The sequence below is a fragment of the Curcuma longa genome, chromosome 8 (assembly GCF_044706935.1).
Source record: "Curcuma longa cultivar G26 ecotype Majalengka, Jawa Barat chromosome 8, ITB_CL_G26_1.1, whole genome shotgun sequence".
NCBI classification, from domain to species: domain Eukaryota; kingdom Viridiplantae; phylum Streptophyta; class Magnoliopsida; order Zingiberales; family Zingiberaceae; genus Curcuma; species Curcuma longa.
The window spans coordinates 12382898-12398583 of record NC_133868.1 but is presented as its reverse complement, the minus strand read 5'-3'; the positions used below and the strand labels follow the sequence as shown (position 1 = coordinate 12398583).

General features: G+C 37.0%; 1 pseudogene; it reads left to right on the top strand.

The window, feature by feature from the left end:
• Nucleotides 1-6747: 6747 nt before the first annotated feature.
• Nucleotides 6748-8007, top strand: LOC141833665 (transcription factor MYB63-like; annotated as a pseudogene).
• Nucleotides 8008-15686: the final 7679 nt, after the last annotated feature.

Genomic DNA, 15686 nt, shown 5'->3' with positions numbered 1-15686 from the left:
CAAATTTCTCAGTGGATGCACTTCAGCCTACTCTGCCACTAAGATGTCCTCCTTATCCTCTTTGATGGCTTCCAAGCAACGAAAGATGCTTATGAGGTTGGGATCGATCAAATGCCAAAGACGAACCAGCAACTGAATAGGCAATATGCTCGCACAAAGCTCTGATGAACCCAGGATTTCTCAATAGCTCAGGTGGTGAGATGTTTTAGTTGAGCTTGAGCTTGGAGTTACTGCAAAATCAAAAACACATTATCTCTACAAGAACAATCCCATAAACACAACTATACAAAGACGGGCCACTAATTCTAAAACTTCCGGTATCATTTTAGACATTTTATCACCAACATCAAAAACATTGTCTTTTGAAGATTTGAGATAGTGGTAAACGGTGAGCATGTTAGTCATCCTCTCGTTTAATGTGTATAGATCACCTCCAGCTAGAAAAATTTCATAGCTCAAATTAATCTTGGACAATGGCTTATATAGATTCAGTCTTATTTGTTTTCTCCTGATCTACTAGATCTCTTTCGCGTAGTGAAACTATACTGACAGCATCTGCACCAACCATTGTTTATTTCTTTACTATTCTATACTAAACCTTATATTTTTATTTCATGAGGAACACAACTGGGCTTTAATTTCTTTCATCTGGAGTCAACGCAAGTGATGCCATTATGAGCTTTGGCTGCATATGAATATCATCCTCATAATAGAGGGATGCAGATCCACATCATGCTCATGCTTGATTAGTTTATGGAAGATTCCATGATAAGGTTAGCAGCATGCTAACAGGAAGGTCGTCAGTCCACCTCACAGTATATCTTGTACATCACCAAGTATCAGAGTATAAGTCTCCTGTTTCATTTATACAGTGAAGATATATATGTCACGGGGCAGAAGCAGACCTACAAAGTTAGTTTGCTGCAGAATCCATTTTTTTTTTAACAAAATGGATGAGACTCTAGAATTTAATCCAAAAGCAGTTGTAGTTTTTTATTATGGCATCCAGTGAGCAGTCTTGACACTCAACAATGACAGTTGACCAACCTAACATAAGAGGTTAGAGTTTGGTAGCATGAAAATGGTAATTCAAATGTACTATGAGTCTCTCTCACTATTGTGTGCGGTGAATAGAGAAATTGTGGCCAACAACAACCAGGACACATTTTGTTACCTTGCTGATTTTGACTGTTCTGAACATGTCATTTCAGACAGGGAAACGTTTTCATTTAAGGGTAGTTCAACCTTCAGAAACGGATTCAACTATCTATTTATTGAAGTTTGAAATGGTGACTGTGTTTGGTGAGGATACAAGTATGTTAGGCACCCATAAAAGACTTCTGAACAACGATTCTGTTCATATATATCAAGAAACTGTCCTTTTCTGTAATGGATCCTCTGAACCATACACAAGTCTACTTTCCAGTCATTGTTTTAGAATTATTTCCATTTTTTTCTTGCTGTTCATCTTTCTCAGACAATAACTGTAGTTCTCACACGTCTCTTTCTCTCATGTCAAGTTAACTTCTTCTCCACGGTAGAAAATTGTGTGCAGCTGGTGATATCATTCCTACAAAGATGATAAGACGCAAAATAAATACAGCCGTTTGCTTGCTGAAGTGGAAAAGAAAAAAGAATGAGATGTTTGGGATTGGATGGAATGGTGAATTCAACAGGCCAAATTATTTTACTTCAGTGGGAATTTTAAATCCTAGTTCATTTAGTTAAACACTGATGAAGAAACTTTGTGCTTGCCTAGTCCAGCAATTTAGAGGCCTAAAGCCTCCAACTTTTCTAACTATGACCAGGACAATTTGCAGAAAAGTTGTTGTTCTCATCATTAAATTGTGTTAGTTTCAACTAAACTAGAAGCATATCTTCAAGTTCACACATCTTTAACTCCAATCTGTAGATGAGTTGTACAATAAATACTCGACACCTTTGGAATATTATCGAGCAAAAATGTATATATGGATTGTTGTTGGAAGGAAATAGCCAGATTGAATTAAAGAAAGACCTTAGGACATGATTACTTTTATGGATTTAGAAACTTAATAGTCCTACAAATACTGACAAATAACAACTAGTGCCAACATACAAAAAACTCCACACTCAAACAGTTGTAAGTTTAATACTGGTCCTCCTTTTCAGAAACTAAACTTGATGTATAACTTTTAGGCAACTATGAAACAGTCAAACACATGGAAGCTAGATGTATTATTATAGGCACATGGTTTTGGGAATCAAAATATTTGACCAAGAATAAGTATTTGTCTCTGAATGGTTGCTACAAAGTACTCCCTGGCATTTGTCAAGCCACAACTTATGGCACCACCAATCACATGATTGACCATTTTCTCAAAGCATGCAGAACACAAGTCAACAGCATTATTGTTATTGATCAACAAAAAAGATAAGGAAAGTTGGTGGCTTGTTGCAAATGATTGATTTTGGTCGTGCGGATGATAGTTGTAAAGTAAGTTTGCTAGCTTGTTTTTTTGATAATTTAGATGTTCAGATATCATCCGATTAATTTTGAAGGTAAATGATGTTTTCTTAATTCGCTTACAAACAATGAGTTCTCTCTAACTTGGAAGATGAATGCCAATTTGCTCACAAACAATGGCATCTGGTAGAGGAGGGAAAAAACATGGATCATAAGAAAAGTAGTCAACATATAATTAAGGATTTAGCGTGCTAGATGGTTAGCTCCCTCTATTGATTGAAAAGAAAGCCCCCTCTTTTTTTTTTCTATCTTCTTCTAAAAGTCTAGCTAATAGAAATATTCTTACAGTAATATCAAACTTTTATCTTACTAAAATTTTCGAAAAATCCACTTTGTATGTTTCTTTATAATAAAATGATACACTGAACAATTACAAATACCAAAGAAATGACTCTTGAAGCCAACTTGAAGTGAAACTTGGATTAAGAATTATTGAGAATTACCAAATTAAAGAGGTTTCTCCAAAGCCTTCTACTAAGGAGAAGAAAAGTAGTGAATTCTAAGAGTAACTCGCCTAAAGAATCATAAGGTGTAAATATAATGATCCTAGAAAATCATAAATCATGTTAAATAATGTGTCATGTAATATGTTATTTGTTTTATGTTTTAGTATTTCCACTAGTAATATATTTTTATGTCGTTGCTCAAACCGCAATACGAGAAAATGTAATTTTAATTCACAAGGACGCACTATATTCACCCCTCCTCTTCTAACAAATACATACATACGGGGATTAACAGTTTGGATATGCTTTCAAAGTAGTTCATTTGTCATATTGAACTCTATGATCGAATGGATTGAAGAGTCAAATGACTCAAATGATCAGTGTTTAATTAATAAAAAGTTGAGAAGACACATCGATAGCTTCCAACCACCTAAAAGCAAAAGTTCAACTTGCAGTATGCATATATGATTCAGTGTATGAAAATCTTAAACATATCACAAATATATAATAAATCTGTTTTTACTAAAAAGGAAAAAAATTATTATCCACCTTACCATTGATAGAGTAGTATAAATGAGTAGTGAGATCGAGAAGGATCTGTTAGTATCGATGAAATTAAAATATCTTTATAATGGTATGATATTGTCCACTTTAGGCCTAAGCCCTCATGGTTTTATTTTTGAGTTCAACCCAAAATGTCTTATATGAATGGAAATATCTTCCATCTTAAAAATCAATGATCTTTTCTATGTATTTCCAATGTGGTACTTTGATTGTATCTCAACAATCCTCCCCTCAAACAAAGAACTACTGGGAGCTCCCCTACCATTATCCTCATAGTCCGGGTCTGAACCATTATCCCATGGTCCGGGTACCGAGAGTCCCCTACCATTATCCTCATGGTCCGGGTCCGAACTCCCCCTACCGGGAGTCCCCTACCATTATCTTCATGGTAAGACCTCCCCTACCACTTTCATTTTTCCTAAGGGTCCCCACATGGCTCTACATAGACTATGGCTCTGATACTACTTGTTAGTACTGATGGAATCAAAATATCTCCACAATAGTATGATATTGTCCTCTTTGGACCTAAGCCCTCATGGTTTTATTTTTGGGCTCAACCCAAAAGGCCTCATACCAATAAAAATATCTTTCATCTTATAAATCCATGATCTTTTCATGTATTTCTAATGTGGAACTTTGATTGTATTCCAACAGGATCAAATAAGTATATATTAGAAAAAGACAACTTTAGTCAGACAGAATGAAGTACAACAAAAATTAATGAGAAACTGCAATAGAAAAAGATTATCTCCACACTGCATCATAAACGTTAACTTACAAAAAGTATTTGACTTAGTGCATTGGGATTTCCTTGCCCTTTTTATCTCATGGATCCAGGAGTGCATTAGCACCACTCCTTCTCCTTGACTATAAATGGAGGAATCTATGAAAATTTCAAAAGTGTAAGAGGGCTTAGGCAAGGAGATCCTCTATCTATGTACCTCTTTGGCATCTGTATTGAATATATGGCAAGGCTATTACACTAGTGATGTAGGACTGATGCAAGAGGAGCCGAGTTTCAACGGATCATAACTTTTGATTCGAGTATCAAAATGAGACGTGATCGGTTACTAATAGAAGCTCTTTAGAGACCTCTATTCAACACTGGATGGAACTTGTACTAGCTCAGTTTCAGATCCATAAGACATCATTTAGTGTCTTTTTGAAGGCTTTGAATATTTTTTTACTATTTTTGATAATATTCAATTTTTAGGGTTTAAGGGTATTTTTGTCTTTTACAAGTTAGGGTTTTATTTTGGATTTATTTAAACATCTATTTAGTTATTTTGGGAGACTTTTGATTATTAAATAAAATTTTTTGATAAAAACTCCTAAAGATGTGACAGTTTCTCTTTATTTTTTTCAACTTCTCGTACTTATTTTCTCTACAATTCTCCTTTAATCTTATCCCTCTAGAATAATCGCTTTTATGTCCGGCGTCAAATAGCATGTCCTAAGATCTGATTTTCACTTCCATCTGGAGTGTTTGCATTTAGGAATAGCACAATTGCATATGCAGATAATCTCTTACGATTGGCTAGAGGAGATGTCCCATCAGCCACGATACTTGTTACTTGTTTGACATAGTTTGGGAAGATGACTAGCCTCATAGCAAACATTGCAAAATCAAATATATACATAGTTGGAGTGAATGCACAAATTAGAATGAGACTTCTATCCATCACTAGTTTCAAGAGGGAAGCATGTCTTTCAAATACTTGGGGATCTAGCACCAACGAAGCTTAAGATTGCAAATTACACCCCACTCATGGATTCATTGATTCGAAGAATCAACCCATGGCCGAAAAATACATTATCATATGCCAAAAGGCCTAGCTCATCATCTTTGTGTTACAGGGTGTGGAATGCTTTTGGGTGATTATTTTTTATTGCCTAGTGGTCTCATTGATAGTATATACAACATCTGCAGGTAATTTATGTGAACCACTAAATGCTTGCCCATTGCATGGTCTGAGATGTGCAACGTAAAGAGGAAGGACGCATGAGATTTAGAGATCTGAAGGCCTAGAATCTTACGCTATTGAGCAAAGTATTATGGAGAACCCAAGAGAAGCAAGATACATTATGGATCAGATGGGTTCACAATACCTACCTTAAGCATGTTGACTTATGAGAATGACAAGCGCTAAGCATACAGATTCCTCACTTATCAAGAAGCTATTGCAAATGCAGATTAGGGATAGCATCCTTGCCACAGCTAGTACCCTAGACGTTGTAGCTTAGTGCTTGGTATCATAGTTCAGTAAGGGTAAGGGAAGAGTACAGAAGGCATATGATCACTTCAGGGGTGTCATACCACTGTCAGGAAGCCATGGGCGAAGACAATATATAGAGGAGCTATTTACAATTGAGTCATGTCTTCATCTTATGGATGTTGGCGCATAGGAGGTTGCTTTTCTAAGATAGATTAAATCATCTAGCTCGATGATAGGAGATCATGCACCTTTTGTAGCCGAGAGGAGGAGACATTGGAGCATTTGTTCTTCACATGTGTGTTTATTACTCAACTATGGAGGAGGATCATATATTGGCTATAGATGAGACAGAAGATGTCCACTACCGGAGAATGTTGAAGGTTTTCGGACTTCACTATTAGGAACCCAATAGCTTAATTAAAGCTTAACATTTTATCATGTCATCCATGATCCACTATGTATGGCAATCAATCTGTATTTAAAAGTGTATAATGTTTTGATGTAAAAGTGATTTTTAAAAAAATATAAATAAATATATATAAATTTTTGGATATCTATTCAAATTTAATACTTTAGGCACTTTATTCATTATATATACATTTAGTTGTTCATCAAAAGATATGATGAAAGCATTATCTCCCCACAAATCACATGCATTATCTGCAACATGTGTAAGCCCCAACACTTTCCATCAATACTACGTACTTTTCCTGTTGGGGACAACGTCACGCCATAGCCAAAATGGCCCGCGGCCACAATTTCTATCTTCAATTATTTAAGCCATCACTGTTTTAATTTCTTTCATACAGTATTTTATTTTAGTTTTTACATGTACGCATCAATCCATATACGATAATATTGGTGCGATGAAGATGACAGCAAGCATTGATCCTTTGACTTGTCGCAAACGCTACAAGAAGCCGCCTCCATCCATGGATGATATAATCTCCATCCCCTCTCTCTCACCCCCTTGATCTTCATCATCATCTCTTCCCTTTAATTTATTTTCCTTCCCGGACGGAAACTACGGATTCCAGCACGATCAGACACTTGAAGTTGGAATGGGGAGGGCTCCATGCTGCGACAACGCCAGAGTGAAGAAGGGCCCTTGGTCGCCTGATGAAGATGTTAAGCTCAAGGACTTCATAGACAAGTATGGCACCGGTGGAAACTGGATTGCTCTCCCTCAAAAAGCAGGTCAATTTTTTCTTCTTCTTCTTCTTTTTTTTTTTAAAAAAAAGGAATTACTTTTCACATATGTAGTATCGATCACATATATTCATCAATCTTGAAAGCGTATCACAGGATTAAATCGATGTGGGAAGAGTTGCAGATTGAGATGGCTCAATTACCTGCGTCCCAACATCAAACATGGACAGTTCTCAGATGAGGAAGATAGAATAATTTGCGCCTTCTTCTCTTCTATTGGAAGCAGGTATACACATAATATTTATGATCAATTTCTAAATCGATCTGTGTGTTTTTTTTATTTCTTTAGTTTTCCTGATCTTCTGAATTCATCACGACAAAATAAGCAGATGGTCGATCATAGCTTCCCATCTTCCAGGCAGAACTGACAACGATATCAAAAACTACTGGAACACCAAGCTGAAGAAGAAATTCCTAGCTTTTATTTCCTCCATCTCTTCATCATCCTCGACATCACAAGCTCCTGGAGCAGCACTGGTACTCCCTGGAATAATCTCCGACAAAACCTCAACTTTTGCCTCGACTTGTACCACCAGTACTCCCCTCCATGCCGAGATGAACAACAATTTCATGATAAATTTTGGTAACTCCGATCCCAGCACTTGCAGCTCGTCAGGTGGCAGCTGCACCCCCATCAGTTCCAGAACTGATCAGATTGAGTATGATTATGACCATAATTACTGCGACATGAGAGGAGGATTTGAAGGAGAGAAGACGACATTGACTCAAACACAGAAAGCTACAATTTCTATGGCGGAGTCGAGGACAGCAACTTGCTAGTTGGAGGAGGAGAAGGCCACGTAGAGGCTGCACTGGATTACACTCATCATGAAGAGGATTTCAGGCATTTGCTGGCCTCCAATTCGGAATGCAATATTTTTAGTTTCTTTCTTGATTAATCATCACCTAATACTATCGCATCCAGTACTGTATATTGCATTATTATATATAATTTACGTCTGCATGATTAATTTAGCATTATATCCATGACTGTAATTTTTATATATGCGAGTTTTTTCCACGCTCCTTAATTTAGTTGAAATCTGTAGCACCGGCCATCTTCTGTTTGCTCTTCTTAATAAAGATATATGTTGGCCTTTTGTCTCCAATGGAGAAGAAGAAGTCAGAGTGTCACTATTTGATTATTTTTTGAGAAAAAAACAAGGTTGAGAGACATGTTTGATTATGTGTTATTTATCTATATGCAACTTTAGGCTTTAATTGGGGAGGATTAATCAGTGATATATAATTGTATTCCAGTTATTAATTAAGGACTTGACTAGTTTTGTCTGCCACATGGTATTATTAATATCAAAAGGAGACTATTTGAATTATGTTCTACATGTCTGTACAAATCCGATATAGGTCTTAGTTTTTGAACATAATTTATTATACACAACATGAGAAGATGCCATGAAACAATAGTAAAGCTATTATAGCTTAGAACAACATTAAGAATTAATCGACAAATTAAATATACAAATTCATTCACCATCTCGACTACACTTAGATTAATATATATACATTGGTGCAACTAAAATGGTTAGTATTCATTAGGCATCTTTTGTGGAACAAAGAATAAAATCCTCTAACACTTGAAAAGAAACAACACAAATGATTAATTAAAAAAGTAATATTTTTATAGTGATCAAACACTACAAGAAAGCATTAATTACTGTCATTTTATTGTCAACATTTTACAATTAAAGCGCCATCATTAAAATTAGATTTTGATCGCGATCTATTCCATCAATGCAATAATTAGTGTCAGAAAAATGATTATTTCTGGATCATTATCAGTGTATTCGATAGATAGATACTAGATCATCAGTTGAGTGTTTGAAGAACCTTCACCATGTTCTCCTCAAATTAATTTATTTAGTTCATTGAATAGCTTAACATTGAAAGTAGATGCATCTCACTAATAATTAATCCTTACTAACCTTGAAGCATGTATGTACTCCTCCACTAAGGATTATCAAAATTAAATCAGTGAATACTAAACTTTTATCATGTTAAGCCGGATATTTCACTACTGGATCATAATAAGGACGATGACTTGACTTGTGTGGATGTCTATCTTGATCTCAGTATTCTTACCTACTAGCATAATTATAGGGGACCAGTTTTGTTTCAATTCTTTATTGGATTTGTACTGTTTTTTCAGGAAGTGTAATGATACAAGTACTGCAAACTAAGTTTTGCTACAGCTAATGCATGAAACATAGTGCAGTTTGCTATTTAAGTCTCTATTGAATTTGACAGTTTGATGTAAGTTTTGCTCTGGAACTTATGGACAGTTGGAGAGCATCCTAAGTAGCAAGACATGGGCAAATAAATTTTTAGCATGTTGGAAAATTAGTTTTCTTAACCAATAAATCGATCGAATAGGGATATGAACGGCTATTTTGTGAGTAGATCGTCGTAAATCAATTTCTTGAAAGAATGAGAAATTAATTTATAAAATTATTCAAGTAATGAAAGATTGATCCGATATGATCAAACAAAAGTATTGACTTGCATATGAACTATAGGTCACATAAATATGCGAATGTTAATTCGAATATGCGTGAATGATAATTCATGTAGAACCATTAAGGATTAAATAAATCAGAATTAATTTTTAAAATTTAACCACAAAAGTATTAGTCAATCAATTAAGATTAATTAATAGATATATTGATTGATTAATTAAAAGATTAATCAATTTATGCGTGGCTAGCTAATATTAATTAATTAATATATGGTAGCTTTGATTTATTATTTGACACGTCCTATGTCGTTTACCTCTCGGAATAAATCCTTCATCCTTTGAAAGAAACCCTTCTTTCCTATAAAAGGAATCCTACTCCTTTGATTCAACTCAATACTTAATTTTAAGCTACGAAATCTCTTTTTAAGCTCTTTTCTCGCTCCTTTTTTTTCTCTTAAGAGTTTTAAGATTTCGAAAGCTCATTGGGACAAAATTTATAGTGCTCCTATTTTCAAGTAAGTCACTATATATTAAGAGACGATTACAAATAAACTATAAGCGCCTAGGTAGGAGAATATCATCTAAGAAAAGAAGGTCTAACATTCACTTTGACCTTAACACTCTTATTCATAAGGATAAGTTTAATTACCCGAGGGGGTGTGTCGATATCCGAAGGGTGCATTTATTATTTGAAAAGGTGACGCGATAACCGAAAGGGTGTGTCAAGAAAATAAATGAGACAAGATCCACATCGTCATACCAAGCTCCATTGATTTGAATTGTCAACTCATTATCGAGCTGACTAACTGGATCCAACTGTTCGATAAACACTGATGATCTCCAACAACAATCTTAAGATGATATTGAAATTTTGGTGGGTCCCAATCCTATCGAAGAAAAAACATAGAAATTCTTCGGAATCATCTTCAAGTAATGATAGTAAAAGATATTGTATTACCTAAGAAAATATATCTCATAGGATTACTATCGAAAGATGCTTCTAGTGCATCTAAAATGAGTCTTAAGCGAAGGGAGAGTTGCAAGGAAAAAATAGAATTTTTTGGTGCAAGAAACAATAATGATTAAGGCTTTGTGGGGATCACTAGACCAAAATCACAAAGTTAGGGATAATGACTTTAAACTATCCAAAAGGAGGGACCAAGGAAAACTTTAGATAGAAACTCAAGCCCACTTAGCTAAAAGCCAAACTTGAGTCTAACTCAAGATGAAACGAGACATGTGTGGAGGTCAAAATAGATGAGTTAGAAGGATTGCATCACACATAATTGCAATTGACCAATAGATCGAGTCTAACTCCTATTATGTTAAAGTCAAAAGGATTTCATACTTGCGTCCCTGCAATCGTAACCAAAGGACATGTCCTTTGCATCAAGTTAAATGAGCAATCGTTAACCTTGGCTCTTGTGCTCAATAGGTAAGCACTATGATCAAATGACCACATCTTTGGCTTGACGAGATTGAAAGACCAAGAAATGTTTATTTCTTAAGTTAGGCTCTCAAAGTGTAAATGCAATCCTGATTAGTACTCCGATCAAACGGTCACAGTTTTGGCTCAGCGAGATTGGAAGACAAAGGGATGTATACTTCTTGAGTTGAATATCTCTCGAAGAGTAAATGCAATCCTAGTTAGCACTCTGATCAGACAATTATAACTTTTGCTCGACAAAATTGGAAAACCAAAGTATGTATGTTTTCTAGATTGAACATATTTTAAAAAAAAAACAAGTGCAATTTTGGTCATCACTCTCATTAGGCAATCATAGTTTTGACTCAGTGAAATCAGAAGACCAAAGGATATATGCAAGTGATTCTTAAGAATGGATGCAACCTTGGTCAAACTTTAATCAGACGATTATAAAGCAACCAAACGAGAACATATGGTCTAAACAAGAATGTGACTTTATGTTGTATGTACGCAAGGGGAACTTTACCAAAGGTGTTACAACCTTTCCCTTTCCTTGCGAAGGATGTCCCTTTGTTGATTACTGAAGGAGTACTTATGGAAAGTTACTGCTAAGCGAGATTGAAGGACTTGAAGTGTTTTAAAAAATACTATAAATGTGGTTGAAAAAAATCAACCAAGCAAGATCATCTATGGTGATGGAGGAAGAGAATGCAGGGTATTAATTGTTCGAGGAATGTTTCTTGAATAAGAGCGACATTCATTAATCAACTATATCCCACTTACCTCAATGCAATGATGATGTGGAACATGATAATTATACATTAAGGAACATGAATTTTTCTCAAAATATCATTGTGGAAGTTGTCCTCTTAACAAATCATAAGCCCCAATGAGATAAAGATAAAAACTCTCCGAGTCATAAAAGGTCTCAAACCTTCCCATGGAGTCAATAAATGTGAGAGTATTTGGATAAGGTATAAATACCTAATTTGGGGCCAAAAGAATTGATTGTATAAAAATTCATCGATATGTGCTAATAGTTATAAAACACTATGCACTACAAAAATAAGGGTATTTAGCAACAAACTTTTGCGACGAACAAAATTCGTCGCAAAATTGGGATAAATTTTGCGACAAAAAGGGAAGTTGTTGCTAATTTGGAACGAAATTTGCGACAAAAAAATTTTTGTTGCAATAATTGCGATGACCTATATTTGTCGCAAAATTTGTCACAAATTTGCGACAAATTTAATTATTCGTCGCAAATTTGCGACGAAACAACATGTTCGTCGCTAAATTTGGCGATCCCGGCAAAATAAAATACCCGGACCCATTTGATTTGGCGACGAATTTGTGATTCGTCGCAAATTTTGCGACAAATTAACGAGTTCGTCGCAGATATTGCGACAAATCACGAATTCGTCGCAATATTGGCGACAAAACAGGATATTTGTCGCCACATTTGCGACGAAAATTCCGACTAAAGGCTATTCGTCGCTAAATTTGGCGATTCCGCCACAACTTACCTAGCCGGGACCCACTTGATTTGGCGACGAATTCATGATTCGTCGCCAATTTGGCGACGAATCATGAATTCGTCGCAAAAGTGGCGACGAATATACTTATTCGTCGCCAATTGGCGACGAATAATCGGATTCGTCGCCAATGTTGCGACGAAATGTGCGACGAATATGTATTCGTCGCAAAAGCCCTAACTTAAAGTTTTCGGCCGATCCCCTTCTCCCCCCCCCCCCCCCCCCCGCTCGCGATTTTTCTCTCCTTCGCTTCTGCGCAGCGCTGCAATCCGGCGATTTCTCGGCTTCCAGCTCCTCCGGCGACGGCAAACTCCTCCGGCGACGAATCCACTCCTTGCTCGAAGGTAAGATCTCGTTTTTTTTCCTTTTTCGCTGTTCTTTTTCGCTTGTGGGGCTGGAAAGGGGTGGTCGGCCGGGTTGCTGGAGCTCGCCGGCCAGCAGCGCTAGGGTTGCTGGTGCTGGCCGGCGGCGGGCGGCGGGCGTTGGTGTGGCGCCGGCCCGTTGGCTGCAGAGGGTCTGTTGGCGCGCAGGTGTGGCGGCGGCCGTTGGTGTGGCCGGCGGCGGCGGGCGTTGGTGTGGCCGGCGGCGGCCAGCCACTGGTGGGGTGCTGGCCGGCCAATGTTGGGTGCTGGCCGGCCACAGTGGGAGGGGGGTTAGGTTTACATTAGGGTTAGGGTAATTAGATTATGTTTTTAGGGTTTAATTAGATTAGTGGTTAAGTTTAGGGTTAGGGTTAGGGTTAGTGATTGATGTTTAGGGTTAGGGTTATTGAATAGCATTAGGGTTTTGGGTTAATTAGGGTTTGTGATTGATGTTTAGGGTTAGGGTTATTGAATAACATTAGGGTTTAGAGTTAGGGTTAGTGATTGATGTTTAGGGTTTGGGTTATTGAATAGGATTAGGGTTTAGGGTTAGGGTTAGTGTATCTTAATTTAATTATTTTTAATATCTTTTAAGTAATTATCTTGGTTATATAATATAACATTGTTATTATTTTATTGTGCAGGTTCTACTTTGAGGTGTGAAGGTCCTACGCATACTCCTGCGTTCACGTGTTGTAAGTATAAATTTTTTATTATTAATTGATATATATCCATGATTACTAGCTTTTCTATTTAACTATAGTGACAGGAATTACATGATATTTATATTGGGGAAAAAATGTCATGTAATTTCCTGTCACTATAGTTAAATAGATCAAGTAATTATGGACTATTTCGTTTAATTTTATATATTTTATGGTTGTTATAGAGGTTAATTATGAAATGTTTTGTATGTCTTATGATATGTTAGGTTTATGTTTTATTATGTTTTATATGTTATAGTTAAGTTTATTAATTTATTAAATTGAAAACAGGAAATTAAAAATGCAGATTGAAAGGGGTTTAAACGTTAAATATTTACGGCGAAAATAATTAGTTTCGTCGCTAATCTTCGTCTAAACCCCCCGATCACCACGCCGTGCCCTAACTCTGCGCTTTCTCCCCTTTCTCCGAGCCTCCGTCTCCTTTCTCCGACGCCGATCACCACGCCGTGCCCTAACTCTGCGCCCTTTCTCCCCTTTCTCCGAGCCTCCGTCTCCTTTCTCCGACGCCTCCACGATCTTCGACGCCGCCTGTCCACCTCGACACATCTCCTCCGCCGCTGCGCTGCCCCTCCTCCGCTGCTCCTCCTCCGCCACAGCTTCTCCGCCACCAAGCTTCTCCTCCGCCAGCTCCTCCTCCACAACAGCTCCTCCTCCACAGCTCACAGCTTCTCCGCCGCCACAGCATCTTTGTTTCCGAGCTTTCCTGTTGAAGCAAACAACACAAAGAAATTCAAGCACTGCAATCCCATATCAAAGGTATTGACCTATACTCTCTCTTTGAAGCAAACAACATCAAATACAATTCCAATGGTCCAATCCCAGTGAAATAGAAATACGTGATTAGGATTTGACCATAACCCTAATTGATTAGGATGTGTGCTCTATTTATTGAAATTGGTTATTAATTCAACTAGTGCTTCAAATGCAAATGTTATTTAAGACCTTTGTTCTATAATTATGAACATGTCTACCATTGCTAGGTTTAACATCTTAGGTTTATCATTGATGTTTGATTATTAATTCAAGTAGTGCTATGTAGGGAGCATTAACTTACTATCCTAGGTTTAACATCATGTCGGATTGATGTTTGTTTAGGATATAGTTTTTCTTATTCTTTTTTCGCTAACTTTCCGTAGATTTTCTTATGCTCTTATTATGATACATCCTCCGGGTTTTTATTCTCTTATTATGTCTTTTAATAAATGAAACTTCGATAATTATAGAAATTATTGATCATGTTTGAAAATGTTCATAATATATTTACATACTTTTTTATGAGCTGTTGGCGTTCTGGATCTTCGTCCCATGTTCCGGATTCTATCCGCTCCGAGAAGCATAGAACCCCATAGGACAAAAATTTTATCCCGCCCGGATCAATCGACATAATCTTCAAAGAAGATTAAGTCGATCGATCCACAGGATCGCCGATTCTAAATTACTTATCTACGGTTTTACATTTTAGTTCTAAGTATAAAACTGCGGAAAATAAATTATACCAGAACCCGGTTTGAACCTCGGAATCTTCTGCTGTATTCCTTTCTCCTTCTCGGACGTTGTGTGGGCAACGATCTTCCGAGAAACAAGAACTGCAACTTCTGCTGGATGACGCCTTGGATCGCCTTGCTTCTTTCTTGAACCAGCTTCTTTCTTCCTCGCCTTCACCTTAGATCCGGCCACCACTTCAAGGGAGAGGTTCGGCCACCAAGAGCAAGGAAAGAAAACAAAGCAAAGAAGAAGAAGAAGAGAGAGTAGTGGCCGGCCAAGAGAGAAGAGGAAAAACTAGAGCAATTGCGAAATCGGAGAGATTTCGTATGCTATTCTCTTTGTTGTGTCTCTTGGCCGCCCCCTCCCCCTCTCTTTTATAGCCTCCCATGCACCCAATCAAGCCTTTGCCGCCCCCTTTGATCAAGGGATTGATTTGGATAATTTCCATAAATAACTTCCAAATCTAGAAAAGAATAGGCGCCGATTATTTCTTCCTTTGATTGCTTGGCGGCCCCCTTCAGTTTTTTATTTTAAAAAAACATTTCCATATCCATGGAGAGAGAGGTGGCCGGCCACATCAAGGAGGATTTGTTTCCATCTTTATATTTAAGAGAAATAAAAACAAACCAAGGAGATCTCATCCATCGGATGCAACTTAATCTCAATCCCAAGGATACAAGTTGATCTCATCCACTAACTCATCCTACGATTGAGAACCAATCTCATCCATCGGTTTAAT